Here is an 18,751-nt window from a genome sequence, read left to right on the forward strand (position 1 = left end):
TGAATGAGGGACCCTGTTACTAACACTGGCATTTTATAATAAATCATATTGCTGTATCAGTAGGCCTTTCATATGTAATATGCTATATATGCTTGCTAATGGTTCAGTTGCTAATGTTAGCAAGTCACGTTGGTTGCTACATTCTTCACAGAAGAGATGAAGGCAGCTGATCAACTAGAGTTCACATTCTAATAAACTGATGATTAATTAGGTCTGTATAGTGCCATGGAACTAAACACAATGGTTCACCATGGTGGAACATCATTATAGTTTTCAATGTCCTCATAGCAGTTTGTGAGCAGTCAGCTGTATGTCACTGGTATCAATAAGCCAGCTTCTCCTGCCCCATTATTATGGAATGACAGCACTTATATTGTAATGTATTGTACTGTGCTGAACTGCCATCTGTTTTTCAAAATAAGAACCCCCCATGCTTTCTTTCTCTCTTTGTCAAAACATCTGGGTTTTAATGGACTATATTTTTATGACATTCACTGTTCCCTAACTTCCTACGTTGAGTGTGTGCACATGTCATCGAAAGTGTAGTTATACAAGTGTGTGTGTGTGTGTGTGTGTGTCTATACAGCATTGTCCCAGTAATTGCTGTGCTTGTACCACAGGGAACTGAACGACAAATTTGTTTCTTTAGTTGAAGATGCGCTCCGAATCAATTCTTCCCTGTCCTTCCTCCGAGGGGCGCTGTTCATTGTTTCAACATCTGGCTTCCTATTGCCTCTGACTGTTCAACCACTTGGCAGCATTTCTGTGTGTGTGTGTGTGTGTGTGTGTGTGTGTGTGTGTGTGTCTGTACAAGTCAGCGGAAGCAAATGGATGTGTGAGAGTGAATGTGTCTGAGAAAAAAAAAGAGCATGAATGTGATTGTTTAAGTCGGAGGGAGTGAGATTGTGTGTGTGTGTGTGTGTGTGTGTGTGTGTGTGTGTGTGTGTGTGTGTGTGCACGTGTGTGTGTGCGTGTAACAATTTGATGGAGAGGGATTTATGTGGCAATGATAGATTGAGCTATTTGTTTTCCATCTCAATAGGAAATGTAATTGATTGCTTGACTTGGCAGGTTCAGCCCTCTTCAGAAACAATAACCCTGCTCACACACACACACACACACACACACACGCACGCACACACATATGCATGTACACACGTACATATACGAACGCATACACACAATTTTACGAGCACCTATATAGATACACATAATACACACTCACACAGTATTTTACAGTCTGTTTTTCTATCAGATGAATAGAATAGAGCAGTGGTTCTCAACGTGGGGTCCAGGGACCACCAGGGGTCCTTGAGGGGGTTCCAGGGGGTCCCCAGCAAATTGATGAATTGTTAAACTTCACCATTATTTCATTAACAAGGCTATTTTGATCATAGTTTCACTGTTATCTCTCTACCTACAATACAGATAGTCATGGAATTCTGGACAAAATCATATCTAACAAATATCTAAAGAATATTCTCTGATTCGGGGTCTGAGAGACAAAATCTCATCAAATGGTGGTCCGTTGCCCTAATGTGTACTAAATTAGGGGCCCTTAATCTGAAAAAGGTTGAGAATCACTGGAATAGAGAAATAATTGTGATGTATGGTATGAAGGTTTACAAGCCCCGTCTTTCTCTCCATTACAAAAAAAACATTCATATCAGGAAAAATAAGCCATTACTTAATCATTGCAGTTGTTTCTTTCCAACAGTATCTTATAGATACATACAGGCAATCCAGGTAATGGGCAAATACAATATCGGCTCAAAAAATCCGCTATCAGCAACTTAAATATCGGTAACAGCCAACCCATATCCAACCCTTCATACCATTTCACAGTCTATTGACAGAAAACAGCCAAATATATGAGTTGACACAGCAAACATCATGGCAGGCTACAAAAACAAAATAGATGTTTACATTGGATTCATGGATGAGCCAAAATTAGTTGCTTTGGATGGGAATCTACAAGCAGGGCAGAGTGTTTTCCCCCGCCGTTTTCTTTTCCTGTGGTTTTATCCTCTTCCGTTTCTGTTTATGCCTTTGCCTCTCCATGTGTATCCATCTGCCTGACCCACCAGGGTTGCAATCAATTCTGGACATAGATTTTCTGCCAAATTCAAATAATGAATAGTCAGATTCCACGCAAAACATACAGTAACTGAGAATGAATGCTCTGTCGTTAGCAAATGAAGGGGAGTTTCTCTATTTTGAAATGACCGAATTTCTTACCCTGTAGAGCTTGGATGAATATAAAAACAACTGACGACTGCCACAGTCTTTGATAATGTCGTCTTGGTGTAAAATGGCTAAAACGAGGGTTGATTTTGTTTGATCAGTCTGCACAACAGCCTCAATTTGGTGTCACTGGAAAGAAAATATCAAGGAAAACTTGCTGAGCTGAAAAAACAATGCTTTCTTTGCAAACTTCATCTCTAAAATATTGAAAGATTACACACTGACAGTGGTGGAAGAAGTACTCTGATCCTTTACTAAAGTAAAAGTACCAATACAGCAATGTAAAAATACTCCATTACAAGTTAAAGTCCTGCATGAAAAATCCTACTTAAGTAAAAGCACATGAGTATTAGTAGCAAAATGTAGTTAAAGTATTAAAGTAAAAGTAGTGGTTTGGTCCCTCTGACTGATATTTTATTATATATGACATCATTAGATTATTAATACTGAAGCATCAATGTGTAAGCAGCATGTTACTGTTGTAGCTGCTGGAGGTGGAGCTAGTTTGAACTACTTTATATACAGTTAGCTAGATTAGTCCAGTGGTTCCCAACCTAGGGGTCGGGCCCCTCCAAAGGGTCACCAGATAAATCTGAGGGGTTGTGAGATGATTAATGGGAGAGGAAAGAAGAAAAAACAAAGTGCTGATACACAAATTTGTTTTCAGTTTTTTGACTTTTTTCTCTAATCTTTGATTTTTGCTGAAATATTGGATCATTTGAACATTTAATGAAATGAAACCATGTGAGGTTTAGAGGGAAAAATCACTATTTGGTGGAGCTGTTAACAACTCATAGACATCTGAAATGTGACCCCGACTACACACTGCTTTTTGTAAGACGTCAAAAGCCAAAAAGGTTGGAAACCACTGGTTTAATCTTTAACAATGTGTTGTATTTTAAAAGCTTGTTATATTATCCATTGTGTCAAATCTCCATCTGAAAAATAACTAAAGCTGTCAAATAAATGTAGTGGAGTAGAAAGTACAATATTTCCCTCTGAAATGTAGTGGAGTGGAAGTATAAAGTAGCATCAAATGGAAATACTCAAGTAAAGTACAAGTATCTCAAAATTGTACTTAAGTACAGTACTTGAGTAAATGTACTTAGTTACTTTCCACCACTGCACATTGATGGTACGGGGGCAAATAAAAAACACCGCAGCAATGAGCACTTCGCACCGAAGATGAAGACAAACTAAAGAAACCAGGATCTTGCGGATTAAAATTTACAACAATCAAAGCTTGTCTCTGGAGTGCCTCTTCCCGTTTCCACTGCGGCGCCAAGCGGCGCTTACGAAGGTCCGGGTCAACTCAACATATTCAACTCAAAAAGCGTGACTTGTTTATCTGAACCTTGCATCCTTGGTGACAAAACGCAGAAATCTCATGGAGAAAATTGGCCGCATAGATAATGAGAAAGCCTTGGCTAGCCATGTTGGGCCCTGTAGTGGAAACCGGGTATAGTCGGCCTTTTAGAGGATAATATTTCCATAGCTGTCTCTCTGTAGAGGCTTTAACAAGGTTTTCTAGATACAGCCCCGGGGCTTGCTGCAGGCAAGGCTTTCCAATCAACATGGGGAGAAAAAGCTGAGAACTACTCTACAGACACTGAAAAATGATAAACATGCTATTATTATACGCACATGCACCGACTGAGATACAGTACATGTGTTTGCGCACGTGCACGCACGCACACAAGCACAGAAATGCAAGGTTTTCCAATTAACACAAGTTCAGTTAATACCTCATGGACACAAATGAGAATGTAATCAAGGTTGACCTTATTATCCCCTCGCTGTCATGGACTCTGCCAGAGCCTCCAGCTCGACCGAGTCTCTCCCTCTGTGTTTTTGTGTTTGTCTGTCTGTGCTGTTTGTCCCTGTGCAGATCCTGTAGTTCCCGCCCAGCTGTCACCTGTTTATCCTGTTTCCCGCCAACCTGCCTGCTCCGCCTTCCTGCACATCTCCGGATCATCTTGTTATCCAATCACCTGCCTGCCAGTTTGACCACACACCTGTTCCTAGTTTCCTCATTAGTCTCAGCAATATATATACCAGGAATCACACAAGATGTTATGATGTTGTTGTTGATGTTGTTGTTGATGTTGCTGTTGTAAATTTGATGTTAAGATTTGGTGAAAATGGCTCAAGACTCAGTAGTATTAGTATAATTTATAGACTATATTGGCAAGCCTATATGAATAGGATTTTTAAACATAAGTATATTGCCAATGATGCGGACATGTGTCCCATCAGTGACCAGACAATACAGAGAAAACTCACTGTATCCATAGCTGCTGTTTTGTCGGTACACGGTGCGACCGGCCAGTGGGAATTAATAATAATAATACGTTTATTTATATAGCACCTTTCAAGAACAGACGTCACAAAGTGCTTCACAAAGAACAAAGAAAGCAAAAATAATACACAGAGCAGCAGACAGTAATTGCAGACATCCAGCTAAAAACACAAGACATCCCAGAAAAGGATAAAGAAAAATTAAACAAAAGCAAGTCTAAACAAATGGGTCTTGAGCTGCTTTTTAAAAGTGTCCACCGTGTCCACTGATCTTAAGACCAGTGGGAGAGAGTTCCAGAGTTTAGGAGCTACAACCTCAAAAGCACGGTCACCCTTTGTCTTAAGCCTCGAGCGAGGAACAAACAACAAACCCTGGTCAGAGGACCTCAGAGTCCTACTGGTACTATGAGGCTGCAGCAGCTCTTTAATATAAGCAGGTGCCTGATCATGCAAGGCTCTGTACGTGGTAACAAGAATCTTGAACTGGATTCTAAATTTGATGGGAAGCCAGTGTAAGGACATCAGGATTGGTGTTACATGAGAGCTTTTGGAGGACTTGGTAAGAAGCTTGGCAGCAGCATTTTGGACCACTTGTAAACGGTTTAGGGACGTGTTGCTAAGACAGGTGAAAAGAGAATTGCAGTAATCAAGACGGGAGGAAATAAACGCATGTATAACCATCTCCATCTCAGTTATGGACAGAATGGACCTGAGTTTGGCAATGTTTCTCAGCTGGTAGAAACAAGACCAAACAATTTACATGTTGGTCAAGATTCAAAGCCTGGCCCATAGAAACACCTAGATTACGGAGGGTAGGTTTAACAGATGAGGATAAAGAGCCAAGACTGTCCATCACCTTCGGGACAACATCATCTGGGGCAGAAACAAGAACTTCAGTTTTGTCAGTATTTAGCTGAAGAAAATTATCTGCCATCCAAACTTTTATAGAGGTGAGGCACTTCAGTAGAACAGACAGTTTAGAGACATTTTGTGGGTTAAACGAAATATATAATTGAATATCGTCTGCATAGCAATGGAAGGAGATGTCTTTAAAATTTCTAATTATCTGCCCGAGAGGGAGCAAGTATAATGCAAACAGCAGGGGGCCCAGGACCGAACCTTGGGGAACACCACATAACAGAGATTCAGCTGATGAGACATATTTATGAACTGTGACTGAGAAAGACCTGTCTGACAGGTACGAGGAGAACCAATCCAATGCTGAACCAGAGATACCCACCCACTGCCTGAGCCTCTCAACCAATATGCGGTGGTCCAGAGTGTCAAAAGCAGCACTGAGATCTAGTAGTACCAGAACAGAACATTCTCCTGCATCACCCTGCATTAGCAGATCGTTAGAGACTCTGAGAAGAGCAGTTTCTGTTGAATGCAACCGACGGAAACCAGACTGAAACTTATCGAAAATGTTATGCTCATCTAAGACAGCTGTAAGCTGTTTAGCAACCACTTTTTCTAATACCTTAGCTATAAAAGGTAATTTGGAAATAGGCCTGTAGTTCTGGGGCAGAGAAGGGTCCAAATTTGTTTTTTTGAGAAGTGGTTGAACAGCGGCTTGTTTGAAATAGGCTGGGACATGACCAGATGCCAATGAGTTATTAATTATTAAGAGCAAACATGGACCAATGGAATCAAAAACAGTTTTTAAGAAAGAAGTAGGAACAATGTCAAGGGGACTAGAGGAGGTTTTCATGGTACTGACCAGATTTGTGAGCTCTTGTAGTGAGATTGGGGAAAAACTATCCAGGATTGTTGGCCGGGTAGGGCAAGGAATTGGGGGGGAAAGAGAGGGAATGATGTTTGCTCGTATGTCATTTATCTTACCAACAAAGAAGGAGAGAAAGTTGTTACACTCATCAACTGAAGAAATTGGAACAGCAGGTGATGTAGGAGAGACAATGTTACTGATGGTTTCAAATAGGATTTTGGGATTACGCCGGCTATGGGATACAAGGTTGGAAAAGTAAGTTGCTCTGGCCTCCTTAACCATGTTATGAAAATCTGTTAAAAGTTCTTTCAAATGCTGATGGTGAACTTGTAGACGTGTGGATTTCCATAAACGCTCTATTTTACGACAGGTTCGTTTAAGAGAGCGAATACTGTCATTCATCCAGGGGGAGGAATTAATCAGAGGAGCGAATCTCGTCTTAGTCGGAGCAACTTTATCCAGGACAGAAAGGCAGTGCTCATTAAAAGACTGTACTTGGGAATCAACATCACTATTAGGCATAATAACAGGGCTGTTATCAAAGGCAGCGGAAAACTTTGCGGCAGAGAGATGGTTTAGGATGCGAGAATTAATTTCACGACGACAAGGTAAAGTATCCAAATTAAAAGACAAATCAAATAGAACACAGTTATGATCTGAAATGAACATATCCTCAGTAAAAACAGAATCAACATTTAAACCAAGAGTAAAAACAAGGTCCAGAGTGTGCCCTCTGACGTGTGTAGGGCCTGTTACATGTTGAGCGAGATTAAAAGACTCAGTGATATTAATAAAACTAGAAGCAAATTTATCAGAAGGATCGTCAATATGAATGTTAAAATCCCCAAGAAGCACAAATCTAGAAAGCTTGAGAATAGACGATAAAAAATCACTAAAATCATTTAAAAAAGAGGTGTTTGGGCCGGGTGGACGATAAATTAAAATGCCATAAAACGGATTAGTACGTCCAACTTTAATTATTTGTAATTCAAAAGAAGAGAAGGACCCAGTGCTCACCAACCTACAAGAAAAACAGTTTCTGAACACGACAGCAAGACCTCCACCGCGGCCAGAAATTCTAGGCAAGCTGATAAAATTGTAATCCTTCGGACACAGCTCAATGAGGGGGGCATGTTCCATATTCCTCTGCCAGGTTTCGGTCACAAACAAAAAGTCTAACTTCTTAGACTGGATGATGTCCTTCAGTACAAAAGTTTTGTTCGATATGGAGCGAGCATTAATTAATTAATTAAACAGGTTGCATCACAATATGAGGCTGTGAAGCAGCTGTGATTGTTTGTGTGATTATTCTACTATGTGGTTGCATAAACCTAAATTGCCTGTTGCTAAATATCTTAACATTGTGATGACTTTATAACAATAGCATTAATGTGTCTTTTCTGCGTCTTTCAGCCATTTCCTCCTCTCCTTAAGAAATTCCTAAGCTCCTAAAAGTCCTCCTCTCTACTCTTAGGCTAACAGTTTTCCACCTTAGGAGCTCTCTTAAGGGCTAAGATGCTTTGTGAATAGCTTTTATCTTTATTAGGATTTAGTCTTACTTTTAAGGGGAAATTCTTAGAAAACGTCATCACTCTAAGAGTTTTCTTAGAGACTTTCTTTCTTAGAATTTCACCGCTAGGACCAACTCTTAGTACTAGGAAGCTTTGTGGATACAGCCCCAGATCGTCATTTGTGCTTTTGCCAGATACGTATCCTGCCTGTTTAGTTCTGTTCCTGCCCATTATGATCTCTGCCTATAACTTTGGTTTTGTTCTTTGCCTCACGATTCTGTACTTTTGCCTGTTTGGACTGACCTTTGGATTTGACCTTTGGAACTGACTGTATTACGAGCTGCCTAATCCTCCAAGTAAAGTTGCTGTTCTTACTCTACCTCTGTCTCCTGCCTGTAATTCTGCACTTGAGTTCTTCCTGACCCGTGACACTCGCAGAATTTCTGTTGTTCAAATGCAAGATATAACTAGAAATAACCGCCTTGCGGTTGTATGCCTATAAATAAACTTTGTTTTATCATTGCAAGGACAGTCTTTATTTATTGAACATATATAATTAATGTGATTATTAGGTCAACTTAAAGGATTTTGGTGTCTGCAAAAGTAAGTGACAGCACTTCCACCGTTTTTGTAGAATGACCCAAGATCGTTTTCTCAGCTACAGTGGTAAGCAAAACATTATGATGTCACAGTGAAGTTGACCTTTGAACTTTTGGATAGAAAATGCCATCACTTCATCATTTTATCCTACTAGACATTTGTGTGAAATTTTGTCATAATTAGCATATGAATTCTTGAGTTATGGCCAGAAAACGTATTTTGTGAGGTCACAGTGACCTTGACCTTTGACCTTTGACCACCAAATTCTAATCAGTTCATCTTTGAGTCCAAGTGGACGTTTGTGCCGGATGTAATGAAATTCCCTCCAGGCATTCCTGAGATATTCTGAGGCATAAAAACAAGTAAAGAACAAGTCATTCACACTATAGAAGGGATGCAGTAGGTAACGCAATAAAACAGTAATCTGCACTCATACAAAAGTCATTGATATATTCATCAGTGCACCCTCTGAGTGACAAAAACACAACCCACACACTCCATCCACATCAACCCACACTGAGATACAACTGCATAAGAAATCCCAAGACCTACATATCATTTATCCCAATGTGCTAGGTTCTCTGATTTGAAGTCAAAAAACCCACAACAGCTGCACCCGAAGCAGCCGAACAGAAACATGCATGCTGAGGGAGGAAATGATTGTGTATACCCTGCTTTAATTTTGCGCTGCAGGGTTCTTCAGCCATTTCGGCCCTTCAGTCTGAATTTCAGATGTAGGGAGTGAGCAGAATTGCTGAGGATTCGATTGACATTGAGAACAGTGCAAAGGAGATTTATGAAAGAAATGCAGCATAAAACATCAAATTTGTTGAGTTCATGTAAGGAAAAAAGTTTAGCTACTGTCCAGTCATTAAACTTAAAGGTGCAATAAGTGAGATTTTTACGGGGGTTGATTGGGATGTTGATCAATGACTCAACAATTACTTGGGTAATTGCTGATTTCTAGCTTTCAAAACATAATTTCTGGCCTGTATTCTGTTTTTGGAACAAAAACTCCCCAAGACAAGACACTCCTAATCTCAGAATTCCATTTTTTCTCAAGCCAAATAAGCAAATGACAAAGTAGTATTATTACTCCAGTATTTTGCTGGATATATTACATCTTCACTAGACTTTTCTGTTGGATCTCTGTTGTAATTATCTATCTCATAGTTAAAGTGGACAGGAGTTGTGGGGAACTTGAGTAGGAGGAGATAAGATCTGTTAATGTTGTTGTAATTCCTACTGGGCACCAATAGAGTTTGATAAAGGTCATAGATTACTTGATGCACATGTGAGCTAGTTATCAATCTCACAAAGTTCCTTTCAAGTGGCTCGCTACTAATGCACTTTTATTTTGCCTTAACTCTATCACCATGTCTTTTGCTTTCCTTACATGATATGGTATAGTATTCCTGCAGATATTTGTCTGTGTACCACTGAATGAAGTTTCCTGTTTCTTTCACAAAGCCATCAAATGATGCAGAGTCGGGTTTTAAGAAACCTATTTGATGCAATATCATTGGCATATTTAAAAAAAAAAAAAGGTAACACTATACAATAAGGGTCACTAAGTTAAGGGTTAGTTAATGCTTAATAAGGGTTATTTAATGCATAATAGGGGTTAGTTAATGCTTAATAAGCATTAACTAACTAACTAACTAACTAACCCTTAATTAACAGTTAGCTAATGTATAATTTACTAATGGTGTTCATGTTAACTAAGGTATTAATTTATACATTATTTAATAGTTTATAAAGATGACTATTAAATAATGTATAAATTAATACCAGTAATTAAAGTAAAGACAAACAGGTTTTTGAAGATTGTTGGAAGTTATTACATTAGTAGCTAATATTATTACTTCCTCCGTAAAAATTCTCATGTGTAAGTCGCTTTGGATAAAAGCATCTGCCAAATGTGAAATTGTAAATTGTAAAAAAAAAAAAAAAAAAAAAATCACACAACTTAGTTGCTGGTTAATGTCTAATGTATTACATTAGCAGGAAAATAATAAATTAATACCTTAGTTAACATGAACACCATTAGTAAATGATTACCAGACACATTAGTGTCTGGTAATCAGTGTTAGTTAATGCTTAATAAGCATTAATTAACCCTTAACCCTGGTTGACCCTTAGTGACCCTTATTGTAAAGTGTTACCAAAAAAACAAATTAACACTATGGCAGACAATTGGTATTCATTGGTGTATAAAATGTATAAAACTGGTGACAATGTGTACGAATTGTGCTATATAAATAAACTTGACTTGACTTGACTTAACTTGATTGAAGGATTAGAAGAAGCTGGTTGTAGGGTTTTGGTGCTAAGTCAGATTCAAAGTCACAGGGAAGCAAGCAGTTCTGATTCAGGAGCAGCAGAGTTCAGTCAATAAAGAGCCGTGGAGGCAGACAGCAAGTCAATATCAGAGTTTACTCAACGTGTAAACAAGAGTAGAAAATGATGCACAAATGCTGTGGTTCAAACTGAAGTTCATGGCGACCTTTCTGGCTGATGCATAACAAGGTCTTGAACGATAAGAATGCACAGGTTTGTGTCTGGCGTTTTGTATCTGAGTCTACAAGCCGCGGCTCATATAGATGTTCTCTCTAGAAGCAAATTTATAGCATGGCAGATGTTGCACTCTTTATATCTCTAACACTATTGGTACCATGTGCGTGTGTGTGAGTGATAGGGAAAATGCATAAATTTGTTCAATATGATTTGCAAAATCAAGCTCATTAGTAACGGTGCATGCAGTGTGTTTGGGGATTATACCCAGTAGCCTAATAGTCTGTAATCCCTTTAATATCTTTTGTGTCCCTCTAAAAAAAAAATCGAATTTGTCTTTGTTCAATTTTCTTCCTTTTACTCTTAATCTTCTGCCTTATTTTATTCTTCTCTTTACCTCCTCCTGATTTAAACAGGTGCTATTTTCTGGTTGAGCAGTTTGTTTAATTCTAGGATCATGCAGGATTTATTAGTTTCTAGGAACGGTCAGGTCCTCACAGAAACAAATACTTAAATACTAAAACTTTAAGGGCCATATCGATGAATTGTTCAAATATGTTGGTTTATTTTTCAAGTTGAGAATTTTTCTTCCACTTGAAGCACTTCTAACCTTATGCTAAAATATGTTTAAGCTTGAATACCCTGAACGGCTGGGGACTCCTAAACTAGTTACTCTACTCTGAAATCCATTCAAATTGTACTGTTATTTCCACTTGCCATATGTCTCTATTTATTGTATCTTACCTATTTAATCAATGTTTAGACTGATGGAATAAATGTCTTAGGACCATTTAGTAGTACTTTTTAGTGTCTTAGGTTAGTCTTAGGTGTTTTGTAGGTTGTAAATGTTACTGTATAATACATGCACTTTTTCAAATCGAGACGTGTTAGTAAACATATATTTTAAATACTTTCTGCTTAGTGTCTGGGCCCCTATTCTGAAGCTTCAGATAGCTTATCGGGGTGTCCCATTTCCCATATCTCCATTATGTCTCATATGATTGTACTTGTATTTTAACTGATTTGTGAATAAACTGAACTGAACTGAAATATATCCTCAAATTCATTGTCATTGATATCGTCAGTCCAATTTATCGGAACATATCACTTTATATTTTCCAGGGTCTCGGTGGTCCATCCCTTCACCTACATGCATTTAGCGCTTTCACACCTTAGTCCAGGTCAGTGGGTTGGCCACAACTGGATCATGTTATGATACAAATTGGGCACATTGGTCTGCCAATATTGGTCTCTTAAAAATCAGATCTGGTCCAGTCAGTGTGGTCCACCTCTGATATGATGGATATGATGCAGCTTGTTTGATTACATACTTATTGTACAATTGATCAATACTACACTGGTTGTTTACGGGAAGACCTAAGTATGAATCAATATGCTTTACCATTATCATTATTATCCTGGAGTTTTAGTGTGCCAAGATGGTCTACATGTACAGAGGCTTTTCCACCCTGACAAGAATGAAATTCTGGGGGAAACACTGAATGCTTGCACGTTTTCTGAATATTTTGGCATGAAAATAGCATATAGATATGTAAAGATAGTGAATATCGGCAGAAATATCAGCAATCGATATCACTATCGGCCTTCAGAAAACAACATTTGAGGAACCCGAGTTATGAGCCGACCTGTGTGAGCCAGATAGTGCTTTTGAAAAATTTGTATTGTGGATGATTCCATTGCAATGCTCTACACAGGCATCATTTTGGGTGAGGGAGGTGAACCGGCAGAAGTTCACTCAGACTTATGGGTTTATGGGTATAATGAGATGGATGTTGACATCTAATAGCCAGCAGTTGCTCATGCTTGGAAAGCCCAGCAGAGCAAAATGAAGCAGAGGCAAACTGCCGTCTGGACTGATACTCATATTCAACAATTTCTTTGTGTTGGCATGAACACCAAAGAAGAAGAGCGCAGACAAATCCATTATGCTTAGCTGAAATTAGAGGGACTAGAGTTGGATTTGTTTGGTGGGATGACAGGTTACCAAAACTCCAATGTCCAGTAAACATGCTACTTGTGAGTCATGTGACTTTTGTTTACAAGCCCTGGTTTGCTTTTTGATTGGGCAGTGTGAACCTAAACAAACCAAATGAAAAAATGCAACAAAGTTAACTTTTCCATTATGGTTTGGACCAAAGAAAACAAACTGTAGGTTTCATTATGTAATATTGTGTGGTGTAGGTAATCCTGCCTTGGATTCAGTACTAACAGTTCAATGCCCTCCTGTAATGTGTGTGGGGTTGCAGTATTTTTCCTGAATAAAAAATCAGAAGGCCAGAGTGTGTGTGTGTGTGTGTGTGTGTGTGTGTGTGTGTGTGTGTGTGTGTGCGTGTGTGCGTGCCAGCACACGTGCGTGTGTGTGAGTGGCTTTGCAGGTAATAGCCTTGTGTGCCAGTGTGCCAGTGAGAATTACAATTAACACTGATTCTCAGAACACTGTACGTGTGCACATGTGCATGTTTGTGTGTGTTTGAATTTTAATGGGGTTGATCCCTTTACAATGCCAGCTCGCTGTAATGCTGAAATTTTACCATGTGAATGATTTAGCTTGCCTTGTGTAACAGACCACAAAGGAAATAATAATGCATTCTTTAATTTTCCATACCCACTTATTTAGGGTCATGGCAGGCTGGAGCCAGCATGCCCTGGACAGAAGGCAGGGAAATGCATTCACACCTATGTGCAATTTAAAGTCTTCAATTCACATGACCTGCATGCCTTTAGACTGTGGGAGGAAACCGGAGAACCCGGAGGAAACCCATGCAAACATGGGGAAACTCCACACAGAAAGGACTGGGGCCAAGATTCCAACCCAGGACCTTGGGTCCGCCCTTACTACTACCACTACTACTACTACTGCTACTATTACTACTGCTACTACTACTACTACTACTATTAGTACTACTGCTACTACTACTACTACTACTACTACTACTGCTACTACTACCGTTACTACTACTACTACTACTGCTACTGCTACCCCTACTATTACCACTACTGCTACTACTACTATCGCTGCTGCTGCTGCTACTGCTACCCAATTTACACTGAGCCACTTGCCAGTATAAATGCAACCAAGACGCATTGGAGACAATTTGGTATCCGATTGCTCAAACCACCTTCGGAGGTGACTTGAGACGCATTGCATCCTCAAGTTTGCCAAGTATAAACACATCTGTGTGATGCTACACATCGATTTTATAGACAATAGACACTAATTGGTCACAATATGGAGTCACTGTGTGGGTTCAAGGAAAACAGGAGCATGGTGACCTGATTTCCACAAAATGACAGCTTAAGGAAAAGTGCTGACAGCAAACATCAGGCTTTCAACAGCGGGGGACGGGATTTCTTTTGAGCGTCCTTCTCAAGTGTGCCTGCCCAGCCAGTTAGTTGTCCCAGAATCACCTTCGTTGAGGAAACCAAATGTGATGACACAGGGATGCTGTCGCTTCTCCACAAGACAGCAAAGGGCCGCAGCAGTGTTTAAAATAAAACAAGATGTGATGGAACTTTAATGATCTGTGTGGGGAAATTGGGGAAGCAATGAGTAATTGGATATAACAGAGAAAAAGTTCCAATCTAAATAAGGTTATAGCAAAATGGGGGATGATGTTATGTGAAGGTATGTGAATTCACGTTTCTGGAGATAATGACAGCCCGGCCACCATGTTTTCCATGCATAATGATGTGCACTAACAGTTTTATTTTGGAAGACAATGATTCACAGAATAATCACATGGGTAGATACAACTTTGTAGTATAAAGTTACATTATTTTGTTGGTTGCCTGTAGTTTGTTTTACTTAAGTGATTAAAATGGTTGCATTCAATTAGTTATATTTGACTATGGTTGCCAATACTGTGAGTAAAGCAATAGTCTGATCAAGCCATTTACATGATTTTATAAAACTGACGACTCCACATAATAATTCCGTTTACACAGCTGTAGTACTTTCAATTATCCAGGGAGAACTGTCAAAATCAGAGCTAACTGTGCTTCTGTCCCGCCACTAAAAAATTTAACCAAAACGACCCATCCTGGTGATTTGCACTGTATAAACTTGAAAGCTGTAATGTGGGAAAGCAGTAAAAAGCAGTTACAGTACTGCTTTCCCACATACAGTCAAAGATGAATTTAATATTTTGATGCCTTAGAAACAATCAATGACTATTCAATTGAAGATATTTTACAAAATTACTGCTACTAAAAAACAACTTAACATGTTTAATATTGAACAATCATCATTATATAGATTATGTAATGAGGAAGAGGAAGATCAGTTGCATTTGTTTTTCTATTGTCCATATGTTGCAAGTTTGTGGACCAGTATCGAAAATTGGCTAAGGCCACTCAATATTTATTTTAAACTTACACCTTTAAACATTATGTTGGGGTTCTGGGGTTCTTATTATATGTCCCCAGAAAATAAATACAATTATTCTGTTAAGTAAAATATTTATATTTAAAGCTCAATCAAGAACTAATTTGAATCTAAGTTTCTTAAAAAATACAGTGTGAAGCCAGTTTCTTTTGGAAAAAATAATTGCTACAAACCATTACAAAGTAATGGTTTATATCTTCTGTGCACAAAAGCACAGATCGTCTAGCCTACCTTTTTTGGCCCTGGTGCTGGTTGCGCAACATTTAATCTAGGTACTCAAATTGGTTGACGTGTGCGTAATTGCGCAGCGCTTTGAAATTGCGCACCTCATTGCTCAAATTAGAGGCTGCAGATGGAACAATACACCAGTCCCGCCGCCTTCGGATGGCTATAGGGATTTAAAAAACTGAAAGCGAAGGCCCTCATACATACTACAAGCAGCTGTGGATGACAGATATTGATATGAATCTAACGGAGCTGGGATACCTTAATCACATTAAAATCGTATTTTTGATGGGTAAGTAAACATGTCCATTGGTTGAAGAATTAATATCAAAGTGAAACAGGCAAGCATAACATAAAAGTGGTTTATGTGGTTTTGGAGCATCTGAGTGTGTGTGCATCTTTGCCAACTAAAGCCACGAAAAAATAGCATGAAGCGGCGCCTGTATTACACCGGTATGGACTTATGGTGTACAAAATCTGAATACTTAGGCTGTGTTTTTCTTCTTCTATGCACCACTTCTGTGCTTCTGTAGCCTAGACTGACACCTAGAGGTGTATCATGAATAGCAGATAACAGAACAGCATGTTTTTTTCCCTTAGGTCATGAACAATATTCATCTAGCACAAAGGCAGGCAAAAAAAATAAATTAATTAATAAATACATAGATAAAAGCATGAATTAATGCTTTACTGAGATTATGTTTGACTTTATAGTCACACTCCCTGCTTGTTGTTCCCAACATCTCAACCCTTGATGGGAAGTGTATTGACTAAGTGTCATCTTAAGTCTTAAGCTTACGTTTAAAACACACATAGACAACCTTGTTAAAAAACTCAAGATTAAACTGGGTTTCTATTTTAGAAACAAGACATGTTTTAATTTTGCTACAAGGAAAAGACTTGCCATAGCTACATTTCTCCCTATGACTGATTATGGTGGTCTTTATATGCATGACTCTGCTACCTCACTTCAGGCTATAGACACAGTTTATCATGGAGCTTTACATTTCATTCTGAATGCTAAATCACTCACTCATCGTTGTCATTTGTATGAAAGGGCAGGTCTGACCTCATTATATTACCGCAGATGGCTTTATTGGCACATTTTTATCTACAAAGCCATCATAGGGCAACTCCCTGGCTATTTAAATCGCCTTTTCAATTGTATCACAAGTATTTACAACTTGCGCTCTAAGAATTTACTACTTTTCACTGTCCCTCGCCCTTCCACAGAAATTGGGAAGATGGCTTTGAGTTATTATGCTCCATGGTCCTGGAATCAGCTCTAGAAAGATGCAAACCTGGATCACTTCATCCCTCTGGGTGATTTTAAAAGTCTGTTGCAATCTTTAAAAACTGAAGTTTGTAGCTGTTTTACTTGAGATTGTGTGTAATTTGTATATTTGTATGTATTCCTTGTAATTTTATATTGTGGTTTTGTGTTGTATTTTTGCTGCTCTCTTGGCCAGGGCTCCCTTGCAAAAGAGATGAACATCTCAATGGGACTCACCTGGTTAAATAAAGGAGAAAAAAATATAGTAAATAAGAATTGACCCCCAAACCTGTTTGGGGGTCAATTGTGGCGGGCCAATGGCGGGCCAAGTGATCTGTACTGAAATTAAATTTCTGTTTTACAGAATCAATTTATCTACTAGTACATGTGTAAAAGAAAAATCCACAGCTTTGTGGGGGCAATTTTGATGTACAAATATGGCTTGCCCATATTTACATTTTCTTTTTCCTATAGTTAATCAATGTTACAGCCAGAAAAAAAAAAATTCTTTAACCCTTAATGTAATAATCCGCAACATTTTCATAAATTCTTAAATAATTTGCTTCTGTCTATGGCTGATTGATATATCACAATAGTGATTCAACCTATAGCCAGTTCATGAAAGCTTTAACATTTGCTGCTCCAAGGAAAAAGACGTCACAGTGTGTGTATGTACGCAGGTGTGTAGGTGTCTGCATGTATCGGTGCGCTGTGCATGTGTATGCATCCTTGTGTGTGTGTGTGTATGTATGTGTGTGTGTGTGTGTGTGTATGCATGTATCGGTGCACTATGTGAATGAATGTGTATTCATCCTTGTGTGTGTGTGTGTGTGTGTGTGTGACCGGGTCCCTGTGTGTGGTCTGCTTTTTATTCAAAGTGACATTTTAAGCCCTTTAGCTGTCACTCAGCAGCCCAGCGGCACGGCGTTGATGACCACCCCCCCACGGGGGTTTTGGTACGACCCACTGGAGCCTTGCCTGTTAATAAGGGTCCTGCCATGTCCAGTGAGTAGGGGGGTTTGACAGGATAAGTGGCTATCGTAGCGGGAGGGACACAGCTGAATAAGTTCCGAGTCTCTGATGTGATGTCTAATAAGATTTTAAAGGGCTTAAAAAAAGAGTCACTTTGGAAAGACTACAAGTCGTTTGCAAGCTCATTTTGAAGTTGTTTTTTTTTTACAATGACAGAGATTCACTTGAGGTTCCTGAACTTTCTTCGGGAGCAAAGCTGAGTAAATTCAGTCGGTTATCTTGGGAGATGGTTGATGACACATGAAAATACACAGCTGTGGAGGGACCCATAAAAGCGAAGGCCATTTGGGGTCTCATTTGAAGTTCCACAATCAAGTACAATAATAAAACCGACACATTTTCAGCCCAAGGACCAGTATCTCACCCTGGTTCATTTTAAAATACAAGTACCCTCGCCATCAGAGGTAGTCCTGCCATCCATTTTGTGTCCCAATCCAAGGTTTAAAGGTGCTACATGTATCATGTTTAAACATTAATGTATCAGGGTCAAATGAATTGTGAAACCTTGGCATAATTGCCATAACAGATGAGACCATGGTGGAGACGATTGGTAGCCTCTGTCTCACACCAGTGGTATTATTGTTTTTTCCCATAAACCCTGTTCTGTTCTGTGTTTCTCGAGCACCCTCCCCTCCCTGAAGAGGGTAAACATGGTGGCGGTGATTTTTCCATCGGCCTTTCACTTCTTCCACCATCTGCCGTTGCCAGAAACTCTGAAAGCTTTAGTTCCGTTTGCTCTGGAAGAACAGCGCCCTCTTCCTGTTTTGTGCTGTAAATCCAATCCGCTGTTACACCAAATTTGGTGACCCATCAGATTCTGTGACCTGCCCTGATATTCTTACCCTAACCCCAACCATCTCACTCCTTATGCCGAAACCTAACCAACCTAACCAACACTGCAGGTCACAGAATCTGATGGGTCA

The sequence above is a fragment of the Centroberyx affinis genome, unplaced genomic scaffold (assembly GCF_046629955.1).
Source record: "Centroberyx affinis isolate AG114_WGS23_722 - 3 ecotype Tasmania unplaced genomic scaffold, CSIRO-AGI_Caff_v1 ptg000852l_1, whole genome shotgun sequence".
In the NCBI taxonomy this organism is placed as follows: Eukaryota; Metazoa; Chordata; class Actinopteri; order Beryciformes; family Berycidae; genus Centroberyx; species Centroberyx affinis.